General features: G+C 34.7%; 1 protein-coding gene across 1 annotated transcript in view; it reads right to left on the bottom strand.

The window, feature by feature from the left end:
• Positions 1-16,069, bottom strand: part of CDH19 (cadherin 19) — a 96,919-nt gene extending 80,850 nt beyond the window's left edge. Inside the window, exon 1 of the mRNA XM_052704071.1 lies at positions 15,978-16,069. The gene's annotated coding sequence lies outside the window, so the exon portion shown is untranslated. The remainder of the gene's footprint in view (positions 1-15,977) is intronic.
• Between the last annotated feature and the right edge of the window lie 1,154 nt (positions 16,070-17,223).

Raw genomic sequence — 17,223 nt, 5'->3', positions numbered from 1 at the left:
TTAAATAGTCGCTTTACTTAGTTGTGGCTTTGTTGTTGTAGTTGTTTGTTTGGTTTGTTTCAATTCTACCTTTTCAGCAAAGAGGAAGTATGATACATGCCCTTTTAAATAAGAAGTTGAACCTCCCCATATACTTCTAGTTGTAGTAGTTAAAGCTATGATAATTTAATAATAATATTTCAAAGGCATCACTTGCTTACAAGTGTCATGAATTTGGTTAAATCTATAAAAAGAGGAAAAGTTAGCAGCAAACTATATCACAGGATCTCATAGTAAGTTGTATCTAAATTTTTTCCTGTCTGCTTCAGTAACAGATTGAAAGAAAGTTTGAGACCATACTAGCCATCTTAAATATATTCCTAACACAGACTTGATATTTTGTCTTGATATGTGGGTTTGTTTTTATCTCCTCAGATTTTCAAAACTATCCTGTAAGGCTTATTTTGAAATTCTGTCTCTTCTTTCTCTTTTCTTTATATTTCTCCTAAGAAGGAAAAGGCAAACTCTGATAGCATACTAGCTTTTCCTTTCTATGTTTTCCCTTTACTATACTCCTTGTTTTTCTCCTCCATTTCTAAATTTTTTTTTTAGCTCAACATCTTTTTCTAATTACTCTGCATGTTTTTTGCATATTCATATTTCCTTTTACACAGTTAATTCAAAAGCATTTCTAATGTTATTTATAGCAACAGTTCATGCTGCGTCTTTGGAATTACTGTGAAACAAACAGGTAGTGTGGTTTTTTTTTCACAAATTTCTTGATACAATGTCTGTTTTCCACTGAAAATCTAAATGATTTTTAAGATACAATGTCCCAGTTTCCTCACTTTTATTGAACACTATTAGATAGAATCAGTGATGAACATACAGAATAGAAGGTACCAACTGTGATAACTAGCTTTAGTGACTTAGAAACACCCCCTGAAAGATGTGTAATCTGGCCTCTGGTGTATCTCAGAGGGAAAAATAAATTCCAAGGTAAGTGAAAATGAAAATGAAAAAGAAAGGAGCTGTCTGGATGGCCCTTTTTACACCTCTATCACAGATATGCTAAATAAATTAAGAAAGCGTATGTGTTTTAGTTCTATTGACAAGGAGAGGAAAAACTTGATTTAAATACATTTTATCTAGTCGGTTTTTTTCGAAGTAGGTTATCATCTCAGATATGGATATGATTCTTGGCACAAGAGTGAAAAAAATGTCATAGATCTAATTAATCAGTTTCTTGAACACTGCAGGACTATTGTGCAAGGTTTTATAGTTTCAATCTCATAAACAGTAAGCTTTCCAGTACTGCATATAGACATTCTCTCTCTGCATGAGGTGCATAACATGTGAACTTCTGCCAGTGACTCTGATGGTTCTGATGTCCAGGCCCCCTATGTCTCGGAAATAAGGTTTATTGCCTTCCCCAGGCATCTTAAGTGACTCTGACTGAGAATTAAATTTTTTCATCTTCACATTTTATGATTTCAAGGGTATGTGGCAGATACGCATATTATACATATGGGCATTTTGGTCAGACTTTGCTGCCAGACTACGTGAGAAGTAGCAGACAAAAGCAGTATATAACAAAACACACTTCACTGCCTTAGTGATCCTGTTGCTCTGAAGTGCTCCAGGATACTTTTGGCAGCATACTCTGATGTATCCTCTGTATTTCAAAGGTTCTTTAAAGAAGCATTTCTTATACTAGTACTCTCTCTCTTGTCATGGCTGGTCATATAGTTAAACCAGAGTAGCACTCTATCTTCTCTGTACCTCAAGACCATAGCATCCAAAATGCATAAATCAATTACTGTCTTTTATAAAGAAAGATTGTGAATTTTGCCTCTTTATCTTATTTCTACATTAATAGAAGTTAATAAAAGTGTTTTTGCCATTCTGAGTCTTATAGATTTTCACTCCTCAAGTTCTAGCCTTACAAAATATGTATTTCCTCTGAGACATATGCTGTAATTGTACCTTTGGGAGCAAACTGACACTCAAAGGCATCACCACTGCCTGATGGGAACACATACATGCTGATTTCTTTGTTCCTGGGACAAAAAAGATTTGTTTCAGCTTCTCTTTGCCAACAGGGCTTCCAGATTTGAAGAAACATTCAATGTTTTATCATAAAATCCACTAGCTGGAAGAGAAACTTAATGCTAGAAATTACATTCTCATTTTTTAAACTGACAATAATTAAACACAAGAATCTTATAATCGATATTCTGTTGAACTCTGTCTCTGCAACTCTTTAAATTAAGACTCTTTCAAAAATAAATTTTATAGCTCCACCAGATGCTATGTTCACATACTGCAATACTAAATGACAACACAAAGTTCTAAGATACATATAAGAACTGATGGGAAAAATGTCACCTTTGCAATTCAGAAGGTTAGATTAAGTGACTATAAAGTCTAATCCAATGGCTGGAAATTGATGACAGAATAAGATGCCTTGCTATCTCTTTTTAACTTGGTCAGTCTTACCTTTAATGAGAGCTATAAAAGAGACTGCAGAAGAAGCTGTACAGACCACAGAAAGAAACACTTGTTTGGAGATAATCCAAGCTGCTACTGAGATTGAAGTAGCTTTGCAGTGAGACTAATAGCTGTAATGTTGAGATACCGTTACTGAAAATATAGTGTATGTAAGAAGAAATGTTTTAAATTCATCCAGATTCCTTTCCACTATTAATTCTTAGCTTGTTACAATTTTTAGTTGCATAAATTTATCTTAGTCCCTCCTGACTTCCATAAGTACCTATTTTTAAGTATGTGAACTGATTTAAGTATGTTTAACTGATTCAGTATGTGAACGAATTTCTTCTTTCAGGAAGACATCATAGTTTTCTCTGTGCATGTGTCTTTTCTGTGTGTGTTTGTGCCTAATATAGCTCTCACTTAAGAGTAAGCAATTGAAATACTACTTATTTCTGCGAAGGATTGTCCTTTATAAAAAACAACTTTTATACAAGAGAAAATATATTTACGTTGGAAATAGGGACAGCATTTGTACTCAATACATTCATCACTGCTTTTGCTGGTCATTTTGGCAAAGCTGAGAGAATGTTGACTTTTTTTCTATCCTCAAAGGGTAGAGGACCTCAGAAGGAAGAATCCCAGCAACCATTCAACTGCAGATCTCTTGGAAACCCATATTTCCCTAAACCTGAGGAAAACAATTTTTTAATGTGAGTGTTGCCCTGAGGAGAGTTAAAGCAAACAAAACTGTACAACTGCACATAATTCGTATGTTAAGAATGATTAATTTTCTGGAACAACATGGTAACTGGCAAATCAGAATCACTATGCTGAGCTACTATTTTCATCACAAGTAAAAGCAAAAACCGAGAGCAGTTGATGCAGTTGGAGTGCTATCAGTGGAGAATGCAAATCTACTTCTTATATTACTAATTTACTTTGTATTCATGATTTAGAATTTTCTGATGAATCTTTCTGTCACATCATCCATCACAGACTGTCACTAGAGAGACGGAAGATAGAAAAATTAAAAACCTGCTTGTTACTGTAAGCTAAACAGCATGAACAACATCCATCAAAGACAGAAAAATGGTAAATAAAAAAGTGCTAGCCAGAATCAAGAGACTGGTGATGATTTTTTTTTCTTTAACATTTATTAAAATGCTCTAAATGCTTTCATTTGCTCAATATTTATTGTTATTTCTTTTGTTATGGATCGAAAACTGAAAATGCTGATAAATTAATTATAAAGGTCTGTAATTTTGCTCTTGATTTTATAAATACATTTACATATACTGCTGAAATACCATTTTTTATTTTTGAATTAGCAGAGATGCATCCTATATTGGCTGTTACGAAATATGTCTCAAGACAAGGCATCTGTAATTAGGAGAGGACAGATACTGCATGGAGAATCTGTTACAAGGCTAGCTACTGCCTGTGAAACTCTTTTCATTGATTCAGTAGGCTTTAAATCACACTACAGATAATTTCTTGTATACCCTCAAATCATAAATAACTGAGCTCTTACAAACCAACAAATACAGCAGTTTACTCATTAAGAAGTAGATTGAATACCAGTCTGTTTCCAAACTAGAGCTAATGCATTCACACCCCAAAATTATACAAAATCAAAATATACACCAGAATCACTTTTCTTTGTAGATAAAATTGTAATGTGTAACATTTATGATAGCCATCCTACTGAGCGTTAGAAATGCAAGAAGTGGTAAGAATGTAAAGGCTGGACCTTGCAACACAACCATGGGGAGAAATGTCTAACAAAGGCAACCCAGCTGTGTACAAAAAATTCAAAAATCCTTGCTGAGACCCAATTCATGTAGTTCTACCTAGCGATTTCACCAATAAAGCTAAGGGGAATGGATAGAACCTCTTTTAGCTGCAGGGGAAGAAAAAAAGAAGCATTTTTGAGGAAATTCATGACGAAAGCACAGACGAAAGAGAGTTGGGAGGCTTGTGGAAAGTGAGTTAAAATCAAATAGTCTGTCAAAAGCTTAGCATGGGCAGATGTTAATGAAAATCAGAGGGACTGCCTGAAAACAAAAATTAAGAAACATGCCAGGCAACACTCATTGTAGTCTAGAGCAACGCAATCCACCTACGAAGAGAAGAAAAAACAAATTCATGCAAAATAATATATTTCAAATTAGTTTTTTTACGTAGCAGGAAAAAAGTTTGTGTAACAGCACAAGTACCACAATAAACTTTACTTCTAAAGCTAAAAAGTGGAAAAAAAAAAAAAAAAAAAGCTAATATTTCTTCTATCCCATTATGAGGAGGTAGAAAATGATAGAAGGAAATTTTCAGTAGAGGGTTGATATGCACTGCATTATTCCAGTTTTGTGTCAGCAAAGCTCCACTAAAATCCTGTATTATCGTAGTATACAGATAGTCAGCCAGCTGTATTACATTTTGCTTGCAGCAAGAGTTCACCTCTCAGCAAAAGTATATTGGTTGCTGGCATAGCGTTTTCAGACTCCTACCTCTGCAATTCTGTTTTCTGCAAGGTCAAAAATGATGCCTATGTCTTCTTCATATACTAAAAAACATGGACCCCGTGGGAAATCTCAAGAACCCTGTTTCTCCACTGGGCCATCAGGCTTAGAATGAATATTCATGTATTAACCCTATTTAACTTTGGTCATCTGATTTAGAAGTTGGCAGGCTTTTATGTTCCTTACTGAATGTTAAGTCATCTTTTGACAAATTTATTAATGTACTTAGAGGGTTGGCTCTATTTTAAGTGCTTAAGCTGGATGTATAAAGTTAGACCTTGTGTTAGATCGGTATGTGGTAAAACCACATTAAATTTCTCTGTATCACAGCTATAGCAGACCAACTCCTTGTAGCTATACAAGAAACTGAGATATTAATAGCTTGCTGCCTCCAAGAGGGAAACAGCAATATCCTCTTTCCTAACCTCAGCTCCTTCCATACTCCTGTCTACACAACTCAACTCAACCTTGAGACACTGCAAGCACTTTCTGTGTTGTAGACCAACTTGATTAACTAAATTTGAAAAAAAGAGAAAACGAAAGACAACAAAAGCAACCAATTTTCTGTTACTACAGCAATTTGGATGGTCTTATCCACCCTTTTCTTCCACAGACTCTGATGAGAATTTTCCTTCAGTAGCAGACATGACAGAGCAGATGCGAGAGAAATGGAGATATAGCAAAAAGACTCTCCTCCTGCTACATGTATGAAATTGGGAAGGGGAGTTGGAGAGGAGAGGGAGAAGAGTACGAGTGGAAAGAGAGGGAGATACATCCTTGCAGCAGCAGAGAACAGTTAGGTCTTACTTGTTATCTTTGCTCTGCATCCTCAGAAAGGATTAACCGTTTTTTGATATCAAAATAACTGTTTTTTCCCTCTATTTCAAGAGGTAATATGAAGCAACTCAGTTACATGAGTTAATTTTTGGTTAAGTAACTGCACAGGTCACACATCAGATTTTTTGTTTAGAGTTCGCATTTCTCAATTTTTAAAATTTTAATTTGACAATAGATAGATGTCTGCATTGTGTTTATGTTTACTCATTAATTCTAAATAATATCTTAAAGATAAATGTTCCATTGCTTCCCAAAATTAATGGCATTTGCTAGTTTTATTGAAAACTGAGTTTTAGTTCCTTTGTGTTACTGGGGTTACACAAATTCCTAACCTAGTGAGACTAACACAGGCAGCCTGTAGCAAACATATTCATATTATATCCATACACCAGTAAAATAGAAAAAAAGTCTCATTTTGTTGCCTAAAAAAACTTCCCTTCTCTGTCTGAGGTTTGCTTTGTTCATTTCCCTTGTGAATTAGCTTAACTGTGAGAAATTTGGAGGGGCTTTTCTTCCTCTTCCTCTTCCTCTTCCTCTTCCTCTTCCTCTTCCTCTTCCTCCTCCTCTTCCTCTTCATCTTCCGGAAGTCAGGCTTTAGCTTTGATCTCATCTTTACACAGACTAGAGATACCTCACTAGAATTAATGAGAGCCTTCATCTGGATTTAGCTGTCCCATGTCATGTTCTAGATTAAAAATCAAGAACTCAGTTATTGTGTGCCGCTATTGCAGGTTATTCTTCGACTTTGTAAAGGAGTTGGCTTAAATGTGTAAAGCTTCGGTTTATATCAGAGTGAAGAGTCAAGATAGGTAAAGGACTAATTTTGGTATTGTCCTTAACTGTGGGATCTGCTGTGGGCTTCAGCAGGGCACTGCAATAGCCAATGACCTCTAGATAACTTCATCAAAAGGCCTTAATCAAGATTCAAGCCTAATTCCAGAATAAACTTGTCCCTGTGAATGTGTTTAATGCTCTGGCTGTGATGAAATTCCCAAACAATGCTAGTTCTAGCAATGGTTTTGCTATGACATCAGCTATTACAATCACTGAAGTCATTTTACATGTGTTATGGAAGAGATATTAAATGTGGAAAAATTAACTTCTTTTAATCTGCAAGTACAAATCTTTCTATATGTTGGAACCAAGTAAAATTTTCATTCAAACAAATAACTTTAAAAAAAAATGTTATGATATTTAAGTATGTGTCTTATTTTTGCAAAGACCTTACCAAAAAATAAATATTGAGTTTCTAATATTGAATACAGCTCATAGCCTCTTTTCTATTACTTCTTTAGTTGCTAAGTTGAAGGCTAAAATCTGTGTACAGAGGCAAGGGTATGTTTGGCAGTTTACTGTTTATAAGCAAACTACATTTGATTATGCAGCTAGAAAGATAGGTTTATGAGAATATACTTGAAAAAAAAACATTTCTGCTTTGGATATTGTTATGAATATTTGATGAAAACATAAAATGTGTCTGTGTGACTACAGACCATTCTTCAAATTTCAAGAGGTGAATCAAACTCTAGCTTTCCAGCTTATAAAAGAGACTGATACATGTTGGTCACGGATTTTGAATCTGAAGAACATTTTCCACCATTAACAGCATAGGAGTAAATAGGAAATTGGAGCATGGGTCATATAAAAGATAATAAAACTGTAGATCAAGATACAAGGAAATGAGAATAAAGGAAAGAGTATAAACGAGTTCAAGAGATTTCTAGGACACAATTGTTTCTCAACAAGGAAGAGACTGATGGATATGATGAAAAGGTAAGTTGAAATGTGGGAATAAGGTAAACCTCGGGGGTGGGGAGGAGTGGAAAGTACACATGCTGAGCTGCTCGGGCACTTTATATTTCAAAAGTGTCTCATGTTCACTAACCTCTGATAGAATTCTTTATCACTTTGATTTGATCTTTCTGCAGGGTGCACTGTGGCAGACTTTTTCCAGAGCTGCCCATTGCTTCAATGAGAGCTGTTAACTAGAAAGTGTGATGCTGTCTTTAATTATTTCCCTTGAAATATGGTGCCCTATTGTGTGTGTTGCATATTATTTTTAAATAAGACTCCGAGCCTCCAAGAAAACCACACGTGGCCAAGTAGCAGTCCTGGGTTTTTGTATGCTATTTCAAGGGACATTTTCTCTTTTTCTTTTTACAGAAATATTTATATGGCTTGATTTTCATTTTGGTAATTAAAATGTCTATGATTAGCAACTATTATGTACTTGCTTGTTCAAGTCATATCATCACCCTGAAAAAAACAGTGTTTCAAAGCTCATTTTCAACATTTGTACATTGGGACAGCTATTATGTGAAAACTGCCAGTTTTATAGTTCAATGAGTTAGCAACCTAGCCTAAAAATAATGAACAAAAAAAGAAAAAATGGCACAAAACACTTCTTTCTGCCACTGAGAACAGGTGACTGTAAACACAGTTTGTTTTCTGTCTTCTCACTTCCTTCCCTTTTTGAAAGGCAGCAAACCTGGGGCCTTCATTTTTTTTTTTTTTTCAGTAGACTCTAAGTGGGTATTTTCTATACTAGTAGGAGCCAAGGGAGATTCAAAATTTCTGAATCAGGCTATGAAGATAATAATCTTAATACATAATGCCTTGCTTTCACTTTGTTCCTAAGCTCTCTTTCCTGTTTTCAACTGGAAAGCAGCAGACCCAGCATACCACTTATGTATAATTAAATAGACTATTATCTGATTTCAATTGGCATGTGTTGTCTGAGGAGAACACATGCACTGTTAAACTTAGAGACTTCTCGTTCTTTTTAGTTGAGGACATAACATAGGCCACAGCTGAAATCAAGAGAGAAATTTGGCAAAGAAAAATAGGGTACACTGATTACATCTCTACTCTTTCACTTGATTTCTTGTGCTTTATCTATAACAATGATCATACACAGTCTTCATGTTATATGCATAAGTAAATGTCTGAACCTGAGGAAGTCAAAGAGCATTGTCTTTTTTTTTTTTTTTTTTTTTTTTTTTTTGTCAGTTTTCTTTGAATTTCTATCAGGTTGCTTTTTTTTGTTTGTTTGTTCACTTCAACACAGTTATTCTAAGGCTTGCAAGTCATCCCAGCCTTCTGAACCTGCTTGATCTTGCTATTACATGAACTTTGTTTCCTGAAAGGACCTTGTATGTGGTTTGTGAGCTCTATCTGGAAACACAGAGAGGAAGATGGCCCTCTGAGGTTGGACCTGCATTCACCCAGCACTGAGAACTGTGGCTGTGATCCAGCAGAGCATTTAAGGTTAGTTCATCTTTAAGCTGTATCCCATTGAAATAAGTGGCATGATCCATATACTTAAACTCACAGTTGAGTGCTTTGCTGGATTGCAGCCAGTGACCATGGTGCTCAACACCTTGCAGGACTGAACTCTCATCTTCAATACTGGCTTAAGGCAAGATATACAAAGATGTGTGAATACGTGTTCTTTATAGATGAGGGGGTTAAATAGAGTATTATTCTCAGGATTACTTCATATTCCATTCAGTAAAATATATTCTCTTACTTCTTATAACTCTTGCCAGTTATACTGTAAGTGAGGATATTACAATTCCAAAAGAATCTCACTGAGCCTGTCATTCTTTCTTTTTCTGATCATACTGAATTTCATAACTCAAGAGATTCAGGTCAAGCTGGTGTTCTGAATTAAGGTAATTTGTTAACACACATTTTTTAAATCTCTGTCATATTCTGCTGACAAAAGGTGATTTAATATTCAACAGATTCAACACATCTCTACTGCCAGGATACATTTTAAATAAAAGTGTATTTTACAGCTTGGACTACCATGAGCCATTTGGATCTGATTGAATGTCAAGAGCTTCAGGCAGACAAAGTTAAATATTTCTGTACCTGAACAAGTTTTTTTGTTGTTGTTGTTGGGTTGTTGTTTTTTTTAAAGCTGTTTTGAATAGTGAGTCCTGCTACTCGAAAGACAGATATGTTTTGAACATTTTCACAGTAGAAAACATATAGAAACAGTGGTTGAGATCTATTGAGGTGCGTTATTGATTTGGGAACATATTTAGAATTTGGAATATTCATAGCTGTAACAGCATGAATTCAATTCAAATAGATACAGAAAAAGCAGTTGCAAGTTTTCACAAAATCTGTTGCTTTATTTTTTCATAAATTTCAAATATATGTCAAAACCACACAATGCGCTGTCTCTGTCAGGTGAAAAACAATTGTAATGTCTGCAAATGAAGTGAAATTATTGATGCCTATATGTGTATACATATGTATATATAATTTAGCTTTATCACAGTGTATTTAAAGATAACCTCAAATCAGACTACTGAGAGTAACTTTGGCTGTAAACGTGGATTAATTTGAGAGATGCTTTTCTCCTTTTTTTCTTTATTTCCCTTAAGCATCCTTGTGAAATTTGAAGTCCATATCTTTTATCTAAATATCAAGCAATCCGACTTTTTTGTCTGCACAGACTAATGATACATTCCAAGTATTATTTACTTGATTATAAATTCTGGTTTGATGGGATACAATCACTTTTCTGTTCTCAATCACCCACTGAATGGTGACATTACTCAGAATTCCATTTAGATGATGCAAATGACCTAATCGGCTTGTCTTTTACCATGGCAATAACTGAACTCAAATGTCAAAGCAATCTTAGTAAACAAAATCTCTCTTATGTAACTCAAATTGTGCTACAAGAAGTGTACGGATATTTATTATAGAAATTTTTCTTTATGTTATATAGGCGTACACTTTCATACTTATGTTCTGTACTGACATTTCAATATTTTGTATTCTAAGCAATTAAGAAAGAAAAAATACAGAAGAGGTAAATAAAAAGAGATTAAATTAAAGCGGAAGTACATTTATTTGTTGTATCCATAGCTTCTATGTTAAGCTAGGCCTTTATTCAAAGTTCGAGCAAACTTTATATGAAGCTAATAATTCTTTTTTCAATAGCTGATCATAATTGGTCTGTTTTCTTTATTTATTTTACCTCCAATAAAAAACCTGAGCCAAACAAGCAATGAATAAGCATTAATAGAGCATTAGTAGAAACAGCCATAATAACTCTTTGTATTTTTATAGATGTAATATGAGTCACATGGATACGTCCAAATTTACTTTAAATTGTATAGCTTGGTAACAGCATTCAGATTGCTGGGAAACCACTGCCTGTTTCTGCTTAGAAGGCCTGTATACCTATGGCTGGGCTTGTTGTTGTAATAAGTATTAAATACATGTCCTGTTTCATACATTGGTTACCATATAGGCTTTCACAAAACTACCATGTAAAGGATGGACATTGTCTTCTGATTTATATCAAGTACGCAGAAATGCCTTTCCAAAAAACAATGCTTGAAACTGTCTGGGATCTGCAAAATGAATCAAACTTGAGAATCCTTTAGGGAAATCAAAAGTATTTAGTACATTACATTTGTGGTATTGCTGTGATAGAATTGGGGTGAGAGACAAAGATAATAAGCCTGCACATATCAGAGTCCATAAGAAATGTTTCAAATTCTTACTGATAAAATTCATGACTGCACGGTCTGTAGCTTAGATAGATCAAGCTGGTGTTGCAGAGCTCTATGGCTTGCAAAACATGATTTCACTGTCAGAAGTAAGATTCTTATAGACATCATATTATTTACTACACCCAACCATCTGAATCTAAGAGGGAGATGAAGGCATCAAATTTAAATTAATATTACTTCTTCATAGAATCATAGAATGGCCTGGGTTAAAAAGGAACATAGTTTCTAGTTCAACCCCCCTGTACGTGCAGGGTCACCAATCACTAGACCAGGCTGCCCAGAGCCACATCCAGCCTGGCCTTGAATGCCTCTGGGAATGGGGCATCCACAACTTCCTTGGGCAACCTTGTTCCAGTGCTTCACTACCCTCTGCATGAAAAACTTCCTCCTAATATCTAACCTAAGCCTCCCCTGTCTTAATTTAAAACCATTTCCCCTTGTCCTATCACTATTCACCCAGCTGCTGCCCGTCTTGTTTATACACTCCCTTCAAATATTGGAAGGCCACAATTCAAAGTGGGTTTCCTTCATAATGCAGTCTGTTCTGTATACAGGTGGCATTTCATAGGATTAGCAACAACATGCAGTATGTTCTGTTCTTTGACTAAGCAATGTGTATTCCAAGCCAATAAAAGAGACCTTTTAAGCAATTTAGTACGTTGTCAATCCTGCCAAACCTTGGAAAGGTACTTAGCTCTATTTTATCTAAATCATTTAGGTTTTCTCTGCTTTTGTCATATTTGTCACATTATCTCCACACAGTCTAAGTGAACTAACAATGAATTGGTAAGTTTTGGTTAAGGTGCAGACCACAAAAGACAAATATGGAAACTTACACAAAGGCACTTCTAATAGAGAAGTGTGATTTTATGGTAAATTTATATACAGAAGGTACCAGGGATAAATATAGCGAATCGTATCAGCTAAGATTGGTTTTTATTCTATGAAAGATCAATGATCATGTTTCTCAATGATGTTTTAATATGGGAAGATACCACATGAGGTCTATTGGCTGTATAAATAGTTCATTCATTTCTCTTTTGCAGCACACAAGAAAGATTATAACTGCAGAAGAATGGATGAGAGATGATACTGCATTGTTAATGTGTTGGTGGACTTGTAGCAAAGGTCTAAAAAGGTTTTCTGAGTAAATTTTCGTATCACTCAGCCTCTGGGAGAGTTATCATTAACACTCTAATGAAAACTGCCATTGAGAATAAATCTGTATTCCATGTTGTCTACTTCTGATGTAGATGTGGATATACAGCTGCACTTTTGTATGTGTGGTAAAAGTATATAGAGAAAATACCAAACTTCACTTTTCCAGAAGAAAAGTCACAGTTAAATTTAACGAAAGACTATCTGATCTTAAGAGAAAGTTTTCTTTGAGTTTAAACTGGCTTGATTATTCATGACTATACAAAACATGATCATTCAAATAAATTAGTGTAAAATTTTAAGTGTCTCTATATAAAAATACATTTAATATTTAAAATTATTGCATACATTTTACATAATTCCGTCTTTTTTACAACCATACTAACATATTAATTATGTGTGTATATATATTTTTGAACATTTTGAAAAGATGAATTTATTACTAAGAAGAAGTAAAACAAATCAAAACAAGAAAATCAATCCATACACAGATTTCCATAATGGACTCTATTTTTCAAGTACACTGAAAACAAAGGAAATAGATTTTTTATACTAAATTTTGGTATGAATTCCTCCTTATTTGTGGATCATAGACCTGACAGTGTAGAAAGGCAATGATTTCTTTTATTTTTGATGTTTCTAATCAGTTTATTTTTAGGTAAATAGGCAAGTGGTTCAGGATTGTATATGCGGAAATCAGGCTGAAGTCTGTTGATGGCCGTATTTTGCCTCTGTATGAGGAGTGGAATTATATCATATCTACTATGTGCACTGTGATCAAATGTGTTGTTCATAAATGTCCTTTTGGGATCAGTTGTACAATTTTTGTGTACAGCAATATACTAAAGTTTCTAGACAGATAAAATTTACAGAGGTAAAAATGAGCCAACCTGTACTTTAAAACATTGATATAGGGAATGTGAGTCTTTAGATCCCTGCAGAAGAGCAAAAAATAAATCTTTGTGGGTAGTATACACTCCATAAGTAAGTAAATGGAGTAATTTGAAGACTAAGACCAGTTAAGCAGGTAGTGTGAAAAAACCTGCTTTTATTAAGGAAAATGAAACTCTGCTTCCATCAGAGTACTATATTCGGGCTATAGAAAATGAGTTGCTAGACTATGAATTATACTGTATTAGTTGCTCAACCTGTGAGACTTGCAATATTATAACACAGGAAAAGATGCAGCAGCCCTGCCCACCCTGCAGCTGTTTGTATAGGAAAACTTCTTGCTTTGCGAGGCAGTAAAGGTTTCACTGTTGTTGCTGAATTCCCATTGTCATAATCCTTTTTTAGGCCATCATAAAAATTACTGTGATGAAATGGACTTTGCACCACGTTTGTGAGAGGAAAACGTTTAATGCAGTCCAGACACATAGAAATCTTCAAACCTTTAGGCTCTGTGATTCAAGGATAAAAATGTGATTCCACAGTAACAACAGGAAAGAATAGACATAGATACTGATTACTCCTCCCTGTTGCCTTCATGATCCTTTCCTGGGGAAAAGAACTAAGAGGATTTTTTACTTCCATCTTTTATATTTCATACCACAAGCATTTCTGCAGTAAGCCAGGATAGGAAGGGTAATTGGACCAGGCTTTCTACCATGTAATGACTCCAAAGCAGAATGCTGAAGCTTTTTCTTGGTTAGTCACCCTTATTACTGCTGCACAAGAAGTGAATGGATAAATATCCAGTACTCTTCTGACTCTCAACAAACATTAGAAAAATGAAAAAAAGATGTCAAGCATGATAAAATTGCTATGATATTTTGCAGAGAGGCCTAAGATTTTTTGTAGAAATCGAATAAAAATATCATGCTAATTTTTCCAGGCACTCAAGACTGAAAGAAAAAATTAAGGAGATATTGAGTACAATGCTCTGCCATTATATCACTACTTGAATTGATCAAATATATCAATGATTAATTGGATAAATTTACTTTGTTGACTGAAGCAAGCCACAGAATAATTCTAAGCTCTTTAACTAATTCTAAAATAATAAATTGGTTTAATGCATAGACTATGTTTTGCTCATTAGTATGGTTCTTTTACTTTCTGGACAGTTTATAACAGTTTATACTTAACTATTGCTGTTTTTTACTGAATGTATTGATAATGAACAGAGGAGGCATAAAACAACTTGTAATACTTTTTGTTTATTTATATATAAGCTGAGGAATAAATTGTAGAAACAATCTTGATTAGTGTATTCACTTTCCTATTCTTAGCTTTAAACTATTAAAAAATAAAAACAAAAATCCCTGGTCTATAAAAAAATGAATTCTAAAAAAAAAAAAAAATTAACCATGGCCACAAAGACTTGTAATCTCTAACATTTTAATTAATATTTGATTTTGAAATGTAGATCTTTCTTATTTTCCAAAAATGAAATATATTTCAGAAAGGAAGGATGTTTTAAAAAGAAATTTTTTTATATTTGGAATCTGTGTATCCTCAAGGTTGAAGGCTGCCAATTCTGACAAAAAGGATCAATCAAATCTGTGCTGAAGTGACTACTAAATGTCCTTACTGAGTCCTGTGCCAGTCTCAGTGAGTCACACTTTAATACTCAGAACTCTTTGGTTCAGAACATGAGAATAGGATTGATAAAGGCTGATGATTTCCTTCAAAAGCTTGTCCAGTTTTCCTGGTATGAGATCAAAACCTAGTACAAGATGTCACAACTTTTTTTTGATTCCTTCTTTCACACTCTTGTGCTTCAGAGACAATTATGATATTTTTTTAATTTAATGTTTGCCATATGGTAGTCAGTGTAGATTATAATACTTGTGTTTCATCATAACTATAATCTGACATAATTCTGAGAAAGAAAAAAAAATAAGCCCTGCAGTTCCTACATCAACTACTAAACTTCTCATAGTCAGGATTAGAGAATGGCTTCAAAATCAGATATTAAAGAACAGAGGGAGCCAAGATTCATAATTGAAAGATAATGATAGAGGCATTCATCTGTGAAATGTATGTGTGTTTTCAATTAGTTGCGAATGTTCTTTATACAGCTCAATATATGAGACACATTAGTTTGTAAAACCCACACAACCTTTCAAACAACAGACTCTAGTTTTAGGATGACCTAGAGTATTTGAAACTGAGGAAAATACATGAAGGAATAGAAGTGAGAAGAGGAAAACTGTGTGTGCTAGTTATTATGATGAAACAACAGTAAGGCTCAGTGAAATATAGTCAATTCCCAGCTACTGAACTTATCCTACAAACATGCACATCACTTTCTCAAAGGTTCAGAAGACTTTTACATGTAATGCGTTCTCAATCAACTTTATCTATACAACCACATCCTACACAGAAGGAAATAAGGGTTCTGCTGCTGTCAAGACCAATCCTCTATTTTGAAGTGTAATACTCTAAGGGAGTCAAAAACAAGTGCTGAAGTTTAGAGGGTAGACATGCAAGTGAAAAATAAATGTCATACCTGTTCTCTTTGTAAAATCAGCTGTGCCCCACTGTCAGGGAATTCCTCTTAAGTTCCTTTTCTCTGTGTGTGGCTGTGTCTCAGCATTCACTCCTTCTGTATATCGTTTACCACTACTGGCACTGGGAGCTACACCAGCGTCTGTGGGATACGTAGTATGTTTTGAATGAAAGCTCTCCTTGTTACCTTTAACAATGTCAATTGTACTAAATCCCCAGCACTCTGCTCTCTCCTTTGGTAGTTAGAAATAACATTGTTGGCTGCAGTGAGAAAGGGTTTTGAATAAACATTAGGCAAACAGCAAACTTCTACATATAATCATTACATAAATTTGTATTTTAAACATTGGAAAGTTTTAACATTTTTTGAGTGCTAAAATTCGAAACCTTCTTTATAAAGTGACAAAAATTGTCTAGGTAAACATTTTCAGCCTATACTCCAATAGAAAGAGTTAAGCACTTCTGATCCAAGATATTGCTGCACTACATGGAGAAGTCTGAACTCAGGCTTGGGGGCTCAAACTCAAGAGGTTGTCACAGTGTAGATACATTGCAGACAACAATTCCATCACTCTGACCTTTTCCTTTAACGTTTTCCTTTAAAATTGCATCCTGATATGATAACACCTCTGGTACAAATCTGCATCACTCAATCTTAGGAAGTGTTGTGCATGAGGAAACTTCCTGATGCGTGGAGAGCTCTGACTCATCTCTCACCATCTTGCTGTCCAAGCAAGCTGTCATTGGCTGCCTTGACAGCAAGAAAAACATCTGAAGTCTACAAGAAGGAGACAGCCTAAGGATCTCTGTGTTCCCTATTTGGGAGTCACATGCATTCAAAGCTAAGATAGAGTATTTAGAGTAATTACTAGGTTTCTGTTCTGTCCTTGACATTAGGAGTTTCTGGAGCCATCCATAGATGGGAAGCTAAAACACATTTTTTGGAAGACAAGGTAACAGAGGTGTGAGGAGAAATTCCTAAAATTAGATGCTCAATCACCCTGTCGTCATAGGTGTTGAGAATGTATTTCTATCTAGACCCACATGGGTTTGGTGACTATCTATACAATTAGGATGTATAATTTATATCCAGTTATTAAAATAGCTATACACTTTCCCCCAGCTGTAGTATGCCATTCACCAATCTCATTTAATTCTAGCAATGCTCTCTAATATACTGTTTTTTGCACAGTAAAAACTTTTCTGACTTTACAGGTGTTCATATTAGTGGATAGGATATTTGAGTA

Source organism: Tympanuchus pallidicinctus, unplaced genomic scaffold (assembly GCF_026119805.1).
Source record: "Tympanuchus pallidicinctus isolate F22 unplaced genomic scaffold, pur_lepc_1.0 scaffold5, whole genome shotgun sequence".
NCBI lineage: Eukaryota > Metazoa > Chordata > Aves > Galliformes > Phasianidae > Tympanuchus > Tympanuchus pallidicinctus.
This window is presented reverse-complemented; position numbering and strand designations above follow the sequence as displayed.